The 11847-nt window shown below is 36.5% G+C and overlaps 1 pseudogene; it reads right to left on the bottom strand.

Moving 5' to 3' along the window:
- LOC102831560 overlaps positions 1-11847 on the bottom strand; it is a 51467-nt pseudogene that overhangs the window by 1554 nt on the left and 38066 nt on the right.

The raw sequence follows: 11847 nt of genomic DNA, 5'->3' as shown, positions 1-11847 counted from the left end.
AGGGTATACCCTTTGGTTGGTTGATGATGGATGCATGGAGGGGATTGTAACCATGGCAATGAAACAATATATGATAGGATGGATGTAAAACTAATGTTCTCCCTTGTAAACTATCACATAATTCACAATAAAACATTTTTTCTTAATTCTTCCTTTTAAACTTCCTGTTAAATTGTTGGAATTCCCTCATGATCTGTCTCATCTCAAGTGATCTCCACTGTTGATGTTCCCATGGCAGCAGATGTGAAATATTCTGTTTTATATGCTGTTAAATCCACTTCTGAGACTACATCTTTGGGCTCATCATCAAAAGCAATAGCATCTGCTATAAAACTTAGATCTCTGAAAGAACAACTACTTTAAAATTCCAGGCCATCACAATCCTCATAAATGTTACTGGCTATTTCAGGAGAATCACAGTAGACTACTACATAATAGCACTTTAGTGGTTTGAATTGGTAATCTCTCCATTTTTCTCTAAATGCCCAGTCATTTTCAAGGCATCTTCAGGTATACTTAATAACTCCACTGGCCTTTGATTTGCTTTTTCTTCATCCTTTTCTTTCCATACTCTGAAAGACATATCTTCACAAAAAAATATAACACTTCCTTTAGGTTTAAATTAATTGAACCACCAACAAATCTGTTGCCTTAATTCTAGACCAGTCCATGTTGAAAACTGCTAGCTATGTGTAATCTCATCAGCCAGAGGAGTATTTGTATCTAATTCTCTCCAAGCATGCTCAAAACTGGATTCCCAAGGAAGTAAATCATCATCTTCATCTTCATCTTCAGAACTAGTTTCTCTATTTCTTTTAACCCTAGCAAGGTCAGGGCCATTGTTACTTTCATCATCTTTATCCTACTCTTCATCATCATCACCTGAAGTTCTACCAACTCCTGTAATTTCATCTTCAGAGTCCTCATCATATATTTCACTGTTGTTATTTTTAGGTACCACTGAGTTAGTACTGACTCATAGCAACTCTATGCACAACAGAATGAAACAATTCCAGGTCCTGCATCAAACTCAATCATTGCTATGTTTGAACCCATTGCTGCTGCCACTGTGCATCTTGCTGGGGGGGTCTTTCTCTTTTTCTCTGACCCTCTTTACCAAACATGATATCCTTCTCCAGGGACTAGTCCCTTCTAACAATATGTCCAAGGTTTGAAAGATGAAGTCTGGTCATTCTGGCTTCCAAGGAACATTCTGGGGGTATTTCTTCCAACATAGATTGGTTTGTTCTCTTGGCAGTCCATGGTACTTTTAATGTTCTCCTCCAACACCATAACCCAAATACATCAGTTCTTCTACAGTCTTCCTTATTCACTGTCCAACTTTCACATGCATCTGAGTTTATTGGAAATATCATATCTTAGGTCAGGTGCACTTCAGTCCTTCAAGAGATGAAATCTTTGCTCTTGAACACTTTATAAAGGTCTTATGCAGCAGATTTGCCCAATGCAATACGTCATTTGATTTCTTGCCTGCTGCTTCCATGAGTGTTGCTAGTAATCCAAGCAAAATGAAGTCTTTGACAACTTTAATCTTTTGTCCATTTATATGGATGTTGTTTATTGGTCCAGTGGTGAGGATTTTAATTTTCTTTATAAAGAGGTGAATCTCATAGTGAAAACTGTGGTCTTTGATCTTTATCTGTAAGTATTTTAAGTTTTCTTCATGTTCAGCAACCAAACTTGTATCATATGCATATTGCAGATTGTTGAGTCTTCCTCCAATCCTGATGTCACATTCTTCTTCATATAATCCAGCCTATTGGATTATATGCTCAGCATACAGATTGAATAAGCATGGTGAAAGAATACAACCATGGCACACACCTTTCCTAATTTTAAACCAGTCAGTGTTCCTTCTTCTGTTTGAACAACTTCCTCTTGGTATTTGTATAGGTTCTTCATCAGCACAATTAAGTGTTCCAGAATAGTCATTGTCTGCAATGTTATCGATAGCATTGTGTACTTAACAAAGCACAGGTAAACATCTTCCTGATATTCTCTACTTTCAGCCAAGAATCATCTGATGTCAGCAATGATATCCATCATTCCACATCCTAGTCTGTATCTGGCTTGAACCTCTGTCAGTTCTCTGTCAATGTATGGTAACAACCGTTTTTGAATTATCATTAGCAAAGTTTTACTTGCATGTAACATTAATGGTATTATCTGATGATCTCCACATCCCTTTGGGTTACCTCTGTTTGGAATGATCACAAATATGGATCTCTTCCAGTCAGTTGGCCAAGTAGTTTTCTTCAAACTTCTAGGCATAGATAGGTGCATGTCTCCAGTGCTGCATCAGTTTGTTGAAAGATTTTAATTTGTTTTCCATCAATTATCAATCATTTCTTTTTGGTACAGTGACTCTGTATATTCCTTCCATCTTCTTTTGATGCTTTCTGCATTATTCAGTATTTTGCCTGCAGACTTCTTCAATATTGAAAGTTGAGGCTTGAATTTTTTCTTCTTTTCCGTCAGCTTGAGAAATGCTGAGCATGTTCTTCCCTTTTGGTTTTCTAACTCCAGACCTTTGCACATTTCATTATAATGTTTGCCTTTGTCTTCTCAAGCTGCCCTTTGAAATTTTGTACTAAGCTCTTTTACCTCTTCATTGCTTCCATTTGCTTTAGCATCTCTACACTGGAGATTAAGTTTCAGAGTCTCTTTTGACATCCATTTTGGTCTTTTCCTTCTTTCTAAATCTTCTGTCAGAGAAGCTTCATCAAGTAATTTATCTTCTGTTAAGTTTCATAAACATTTCTTGATTGTTTATGAAACGATTTTATTTTTTTTCCTCCAAGCACTTGACCTTGGGTGATTTCACAATTTTAGTGATGTCTGAGTCAACTATCTTTAGTTTTCCTTTAGGAAAGTAGTCTGTAGTATGTTGAACAATGTTATTTTTTATTTTTCCCTCTTTTTAACCTTATCTAAATTATTTGTTTTCCTTTAAAAAATGGTTTTATTATTAATTGAGTAATAGTTTACAAGGCAGATCATCTTTGCTTTCCTTTTGGCACTCATTTTTCAATCTGACTTCTTAAATTTAAAGGATGTTTTCAGTTTCTGATTTATTATAGAATTATATAATTCAATTTTACTTTCAGAATTCTTCTGATTAATTTTCTTCATGTATTTATTTTTCTCCTCAGCTAGATTTTAAAATATCTATTACTACTGTAGTTTAAGTTTTTTTTCTTCCTTGTTTCATTTTGTTTAAATGTTTTGCTACCTTCATCAGAAAAATCTGAATCAGAATCTGAAAGGTCATAGAAATGTTTCAAGTCTTTGGTAGTACTGTGGTTGATAGGGTGCCCTCTTTTATCCACAGCATGGTTCAACTTGAATTTTTCTGTCATGAAACATGGCTCAAAATCTCCAACCCATGGTATTTCAATAGTCTCAGACACATATGTAAGTTGGATAATGAATAAGAAAGATCTTAGAAGAATTGATGAATTTCAATTATAGTACTGGAGAAGAAAAGAATGATAATTGTTTCAATTTTTACATTTGATTACTTGAAATTTGTTGTTGTTTTAAATGATATCAAGTCCATTCTGATTTATAACAACCCTATGTAGGGTTTTCGAGCTCTGGTAGCGTAGTGGTTATGAATCGGGCTGTGAACCATAAGGTCAGCGGTTCGAAACTACCAGCCGCTCCGCTGGAGAAAGATAAGGCTTTCTACTCCCGTAAAGATTTACACCCTCGGAAACCCTGTTACAGGGTCGCTATGGGTCGGAACCGACTCGATGGCACTTAACAACAACAACATGTAGGGTTTTCAAGGTGAGGATGGTGGATTTGAACCACAGACCTTGCAGCTCAAACCAACATTGCAGTCCAGTGCTTATCCTACAGAACCACATAGGAAAACCTTTATTTTATGGTTTCTTGAATTTTAGTCTTCATTAAGAAGTCTTTCCATATGGATAAGTGGGGGAAATGGCATACTATCACACATTGTACATCAGCTCATTCTATAAAGATCAAAGATTTCAATCTTAAAAAAATGGAAATTGAATGGCAGATTAGGGAGAAGTCCAGTGGAAACCTCTGGCAGCAATAACACAGAATACCAGATGAAGCAGGTTCAGGGGATGGTCCCAGACCTCCAAATTACATATAAAGGAATATTTAGAAAGTTTGAAGGCTTACACCTTGTGGAATTTATAGCAGAAGCAATAAAACTGGTGTTTGTTCTGATCAGCTGGCCTCAGCAGCTCCCAGATCAGCCATTTTGGATGAGACAGAGTCGGGGAAGGATCAGAGCCATCATGGACTTCTGGCCCATAAAAGATAAAGGTGTGGACATTCTTTTGTTTTGGTTCTTAATTTTGTCTCTGTTCATTGGTCTCTCACTGTCTATGTACCTCCATTCTGGTGACTAGAGGGAGTGCATGAGTGAGTGACACACCACCCCCACCCCCAGAGGGTTATATTACTAATGCACACAGATCTGCTCAGCAGAATTTAAAAGGAAAGGTTCTGCTTAAAACCAAACAGCAGCACAAAATGGATACAGCCAGCCCTGATCTGTTTTTCTCTAGGAAAAAAGCCTGAATAGGTGTTGTGGATTGGGAGAGAGACAAATTAAAAAGGAAACAGGCCAAAAATTAAATCCTGAGTTAAATCATAAAGACCAACAGTGACATCTTCAAATTTCGCAGGTGGCATTGAAGGAAAGATGTTAAAGTCATACTAATATTTTGCTAGATTTTTTTTCCCCCTTTTCTCTTTTCTGTGATTACAAACTATAGTATCCTATCTGGGGTTTTTTTGTTGTTGTTTGGGGCCGGTTTTTTGCTGTTACTGTTTTGGTTTTTTGGTCTGCTCTTTACCTTTAGGGGACTCTTTCTCTCCCTACATTACACAAGAGGAGACAGAAATTGCAGTCATATAGTCAAGCTACAATCGCACTCTATAAAATCCCACCATCCAAGCAAGAGTGAATTCCAGCTGCTATAGCCTAGAGGTTACGAATCAGGCTGCGAACCACAAGGTCAGCAGTTGGAAACTACCAGCTGATCCGTGGGAGAAAGATGAGGCTTTCTGCTCCCGTACAGCCTCAAAAACATTGTTCAGGGCTGCTATGGGTCAGAGCAAACTTGACGGTACTTAACAACAACAACATACACCAGAAAAGGCAGCCAAATCTGCTACAGTTATTCTGAGTTGAGTAATAAGAAGAGTGAAAAGGACAGCCCATCTCCTGATCACATCTACCTGGAGGCAATCAGAAAGCATAATAAAACATCAACATATATTCATCTAATTATTGAGGTCACAGCTAACTACTGAAAATGCCCAAGAAACAAATGACCATATTGGGACATGTCCAGAAATAAGATAGAATGACTGGAACAGATAAGCAGGAGGTAGATCTAGATATCACATTGGAAAGAAGGCAGGCTTTGGAAATGCCTGAGATAGAATTCAGGAGAATTATAATGAGGTGCATCCAAATGTTCCACAGAGGGGTTGGGAAAAATAAGGAAGAAATAAGGAAAGCACTACAGGAACAATCAAATAAGATAGATACAGCATTGGAAACAATTCAAAATCTTCAGAAAGAGGTTGAAATGATTAATAATAAATATCAGAAATGTACAATACACTGAAAGGGCAAAGGAGTAGAATTGAAGAGATGGAAACCAGAACCAGCAAGCTGGAAGACAAATCTCTCAATACTTCTAAGATAAAATAGCAAGCAGAAAAAAAGATTTAAAAATCTGAAGAAAGTCTAAGATTCATGTTGGACAACATGAAGAGGAATAACTTAAGCATTATTGGCATTCCAGAAGCAGAATAATCACACCAGTCCACAGAGGAGAAAGTTGAAGAGCTCCTAGAAGAAAATTTCCCTAACATCCTGAAAATCAAAAATAAGCATTCATGAAGCTCAATGAACCCCAGGAAGGATAGATTCCAAAAGAAAATCACCAAGACATATCATAATCGAGCTTTCCAAAATCAAAGACAAGGAGAGAATCCTGAAAGCAGCTAGGCAAAAGAGAAGTGTTACTTACACAGGCAAGCAAATCAGATTAAGCTTTGATCTCTCAGCAGAAACCATGCAGGCAAGAAGGCAATGGGGAGACATATATAAAAAAAAAAAAAAAAAAAAAAAAAAACTACCAAAAAAGAATCATCTACCCAGGAAAGGTGTCAATCAAATATGGCTGTGTGATAAACACATTTCCAGATAAACAGAAGCTAAGGGATTTTTCCAAAGCCAACCCCATGCTTCAAAACATTGTAAAAGGAGTTTTTTGGACTGAGAATCAGCAAGAAAAGACAACAACCAGAAATTGACATACATGGCAGTACCACCCAGAACTCAGTCAATAAATGGAAGAGTCCAGAACAAAACAAAACTATAAGAACAAATTCAGAGGATCTGGGAGGTCAGTCTATGATGAAAACAATCACAATGTGAAAGAAGGCAGAAACATAGGAACAGATATCCAGGTGGCGAGTAGGTCGGATAGATTACAGGATAAAATAGAATGTTTTAAATTAAGGGAAAAGTTATTAGAATATATGGTAATCTCAAAGGAAATTAATACTTCATAACACACCAAGAAAATAAAAATCTAAAAAAGGCATGGAAACATCTATGAAGAAACTGACAAGAAAGAACACAAAAAGCATGAACTCAGCACAGGAAGGCATGCAAACAAAGAAATCAGCAGCACCCCCCCACACACACACATACACACACACAAACGACAGAAATTAATTCATACCTGATAATTACACTGAATGTCAACGTATTAAATACACTAGTTAAGAGACTGACAGTGGCAAAATGGCTAGGAAAACAAAATACTTCAATATGCTGTCCGCAAGAGACACAACTCACACACAAAGACAAAACCAGGCTAAAAAAGGATGGAAAAAAGATATGCCAAGCTAAATGCAATAAAAACAAGCAGGCGTGGTAATACTAATCTCTGATAAAATAAGTTTTAAGGCAAAAACCAGCATAATAGATAAAAATGGACATTATCTCATGCTTAAAGGGTCAAGTGAGCAAAATGACATAACCACAATAAATATTTATGCTACCAATGAAAGAACTCCAAAATATATAAAGCAAATTCTAATAGATTAGATAAAAGAAATAGCTCAATCTACAATAATAATTGGAGATTTTAATACACCACTTTCAAAAAAAGAATTGAACAACCAGAAAGAAACTCAACAAAAACACAGAGGAACTAAACAACAAAATCAGCCAGCTTGACCTCATTGCGATGTACAGGGCATTCAACCCAACAACAGCACAATACACATTCTTTTCCAGTGAACATGAAACATTCTCCAGAATAGACCATATGTTAGGCCACAAAACAAGCTTCCATAAATTTACAAACATCAAAATACTACAAAGCATCCTCTTAGACCATAATGCTGTAAAATTAGGAATCAACAATAGGAAGACCAAGGAAATAAAGCCAAATACATGAACACTGAATAACACCCTATTGAAAAGCGACTGGGTATTAGAACAAATAAAAAGTGAATTCACAAAGTTCCTAGAAACAAATGAGAATGAAAACATAAATACCAAAATCTTTGGGACATGGCAAAAGCAGTGTTGAGAGGACAATTTGTTGCAATAAACACACACATCCCAAAAGAAAAAAGAACCAAAACAAACACATTAACACAAAATCTCCTACAACTAGAAACAGACGAGGAAAGTAAACCTACAGTCAACAGAAAAAAGGAAGTAATGAAGATTACAGCAGAAATAAATGATATGGAAAACAGAAAAACCATAGAAAGTATCAACAGGACAAGAAGCTGGTTCTTTGAAAGACTTAATAAAATTGACAAACCATTGGCAAACGTAACAAAAGAAAAGAAGGAGAAGACACAAATAAGATGCATAAGAAACTACATGGGTGATGTCACAACAGAACTAATAGAAATAGAAAGGGTAATAGCAGACTATTGTGAAGAGTTGTACTCCAACAAATTTGAAAATCTAGAGGAGATGGAATACATTTTTAGAAAAGCATGACCTACCTAAACTTATACAGAATGAAGTAGAAAATTTGAAAAGACCTATAACAAAGGAAGAAATTGACCAGGTCATCAAAACTCTCAACCAAAAAAAGTCCAGGTCCAGATGGCTTCACTGGTGAGTTCTACCAAATATTCAAGGAAGCTCTGCCACCAATTCTACTCAAACTATTCCAGAATATAGAAGAGGATGGAAAACTTCCTAATAAATTCTACAAAGCAAGCATAACCCTCATACCAAAACCAGGGAAGGATGTCACTAAGATAGAAAATTATAGACCATTATCTCTCATGAACACAGATGCAAAAATTCTCAGCAAACTCCTAGCCAACAGTATTCAACAACAGACCATGACCCAAGTGGGATTCGTATCAGGGATGCAAGGATGGTTCAATATTAGAAAAAGAATTAATGCAATCCACCATATAAAGAAAAAAAAAGGAAAAGAACCACACGATCATATCAATTGATGCAGAAAAGGCGTTTGACAAAATCCAACATCGAGTCCTCATCAAAACACTCAACAAAGTAGCAATTGAAGGGAAATTCCTCAACATAATTAAAAGCATATATACAAAACCAACAGTCAACATCACTCTCAATGGAGAGAAATTGAAAGCCTTCCCTTTGCGAACAAGAACCAGACAAAGATACCCTTTATCACCACTCCAATTCAGTATTGTTTTGGAAGTTTTAGCCAGAGTTATAAGGCAAGATGCGGAAATTGTTATTGCTGTTAGGTGCCATCGAGCCAGTACTGATTCATAACAACCTTATGCACAGCAAAATGAAACACTGCCCAGGCCTGGGCCAACCTTACTATTGTTGCCACACTTGAGCCCATTGATGCTGCCATTTTGCCAATCCGTCCCACTGGGGGTCTTCCTCTTTTTCTCTGATCCTCGACCTTACCAAACATGATATCCTTCTCCAGCAACTGGTACCTCCTGACAATATGGCTGAAGTATGAGAGACGAAATTTAACTATCCTGGTCTCCAAGGAGCACTCTGAGTGCACTTCTTCTGACAGAGATCTGTTGGTTCTTTTGACAAACCATGGCTCTTTCAATATTTTCCTCCAACACCATAACTCAAAGGCATCAATTCCTCTACGGTCTTCCTTATTCACTGTCCAGCTTTTGTATGCATATGAGGTTATTGAAAATACCATGGCTTGGGTCAGGTGCACCTTACTCCTCAAGCTGACATCTTTGCTCTTCAACACTTTAAAAAGGTCTTGTGCAGCAGATTTGCTTAATGCAATACGTTGTTTGATTTCTTGACTGCTGCTTCCATGAGTGTTGATAATTGATCCAAGAAAAATGAAGTCCTTGGCAACTTCAATCTTTTCTCCTTTGGTAAGAATGTTGTTTATTGGTCCAGTGGTGAGGATTTGTGTTCTTTACATTGAGATGCAATCAACACCGAAGACAGTGCTCTTTGATCTTCATCAGTAAATATTTTCAGTCTTCTTCACTTTCAGCAAGCAAGGTTGTATCATCTGCATATTGCAGGTTGTTAATGAGTCTTCCTCCAATCTACATGACATGTTTTTCTTCATATAATCCAGCTTCTTGGATTATTTGCTCAACACACAGTTTGAATAAGTATGGTGAAAGAATACAACCATATTGGCATCCAAATTGGCAATGAGGAAGTAAAACTCTCTATTTGCAGATAATGTGATCCTAATGAAAACCCCAAAGACTCAGCAAAAAAATCCACTGGAACTCATTGGAAGATTCAGCAAAGTGGCAGGGTACAAATCAGCATGGAAAATCAGTTGGATTCCTCTATACTAATAATGACAACACTGAAAAGGAAATTAAGAAAGCAATACCATTTATAATAGCCACCCAAAGGATGAAATATTTTGGAATAAATGTAACCAGAGAAACAAAGGATCTATACAAAGAAAACTACAGCACACTACTACAAGAAACCAAAAGAGACTAACAAAAATGGAAGAATATACCATGTCCCAGGATAGGAAGACTTAACATTGTAAAAATGTCAATACTGCCCAAAGCAATCTACACATATAACACAATCCCAATCCAGATTCCAATGACATTCTTTAGAGATGGAAAAAACAATTACAAACTTTTTATAGAAAGGAAAGAGACCCAAGATAAGCAAACCACTGCTAAAGAAAAAGAACAAATTTAGAAGCCTCTTACTCCCTGATCTCAAAATTTACTACATGGTTACAGTGGTCAAAACAGCCTGGTACTGGTACAATGACAGATCAATGGAACAGAATTGAGAATCCAGAAATTAACCTACCCACATAAAAAATGTAAAGTTTTAGAGGAATAAAACAAAATACACATGATTTGTGAATTGAATATAGTTTAATTGACACATAATGAATGTTTAGGGAAACACTTGACTCCAGAGAGAAGGAGTTTTGCTATTCTTTCCAAAGTTACAAATACTTCCATTAGCCCATTGATTGAAACTTTTATCAGTTAGTCTCAGCTGACTGAAACTTTAACTCAGGAACTCATGTTTCTAATTCTGGATATGGCTCAGACACTTTCTCTGTTTGAGGTGCTGTTTTCATTTCCACTGATGTTATTCTTCTTCTGTTTTATTTTCTCGTAATTAGGAAAAACAAGTTGTTTTCCATCACAATTCCTGAAAGAACTTCACTATTACACTTTTCTGTAAAGGGACAAGACAACGGAATTATTCATTCAGTAATCCAAGAAGCAAACTTTTAAGCATTATGTGTAAAATCTTCTGTTCAATGCTAAGTGGACATAGCAAAAAAGCAGAAAAATTGTGAATCTTTTGAAGCTTCAATTCTATCAGAAGAGAAAGACCTTGAATACCTAATAGCTAACCAATTCCAGTCGCTGTCAAGTCATTTCTGACTCACGGAAACCCCATGTATGTCACAGAAGAACTGTGCTCCATGGGGTTTACAATGGCTGATTTTTCAGAAGCAGATATATATAGGAGTCCTGGTGTGGCATTGCAGAATAAGCAATGGACTGCAAGGTCGGTTTGAATCACAAAGTTGGAGGTTCAAACTCACTAATTGCTCCTCAGAAACCTAGTACAGGGTCACTATGAGTTGGAATTGACTCAATTGTACTTAACAACAACAACAAATTATATATATATATATACGGATTCCTGGTGTCAATTTTTATTCCATCAATTCCTGGTGCCTTGTTCTTTGCCAATTCCTTCAATGCACTTTGGACTTCCTCCCTGAGTATCATTGACTCTTGTTCATATCGTACCTCTTGAAATGGTTGAACATTAACCATTTCCTTTTGGTACAATTACTCTGTGTATTCCTGCCATATTTTCTTGATACATTCTTCATCATTCAATAGTTTGCCCAGAGAATCTTTCAATAATGAAAGTTGAGGCTTGAATTTTTTCTTCAGTTCCCCCAGCTTGAGAAATGCTGACCGTGTTCTTCCTTTTTGGTTTTCTAATTCCAAATCTTTGCATATTTTAATATAGTATTTGGTTTTATCTTTTCGAGCTGATCTTTGAAACTTTCTGTTCAGCTCTTGGACCTCTTCAATTCTTCCATTTGCTTTAGCATCTCTACACTGAAGAGCAAGTTTCAGAGTCTCTTCGGACATCCATTTTGACCTTTACCTTCTTTCTTCTCTTCTTAATGACTTTTTGCTCTCTTTATGTATGATGTTCTTGGTGTCATCCCACAACTCTTCCAGTCTTTGGTCTTTAGAGTTTAATGTATCAAATCTATTCTTCAGATGCTCTCTAAATTCAGGTGGGATAAATTCAAGTTCATATTTTGT

This window comes from Chrysochloris asiatica, unplaced genomic scaffold (assembly GCF_000296735.1).
Source record: "Chrysochloris asiatica unplaced genomic scaffold, ChrAsi1.0 scaffold00232, whole genome shotgun sequence".
Lineage (NCBI taxonomy): Eukaryota > Metazoa > Chordata > Mammalia > Afrosoricida > Chrysochloridae > Chrysochloris > Chrysochloris asiatica.
The sequence above is the reverse complement of the archived record's forward strand: the minus strand, read 5'-3'. Positions and strand labels throughout refer to the sequence as shown.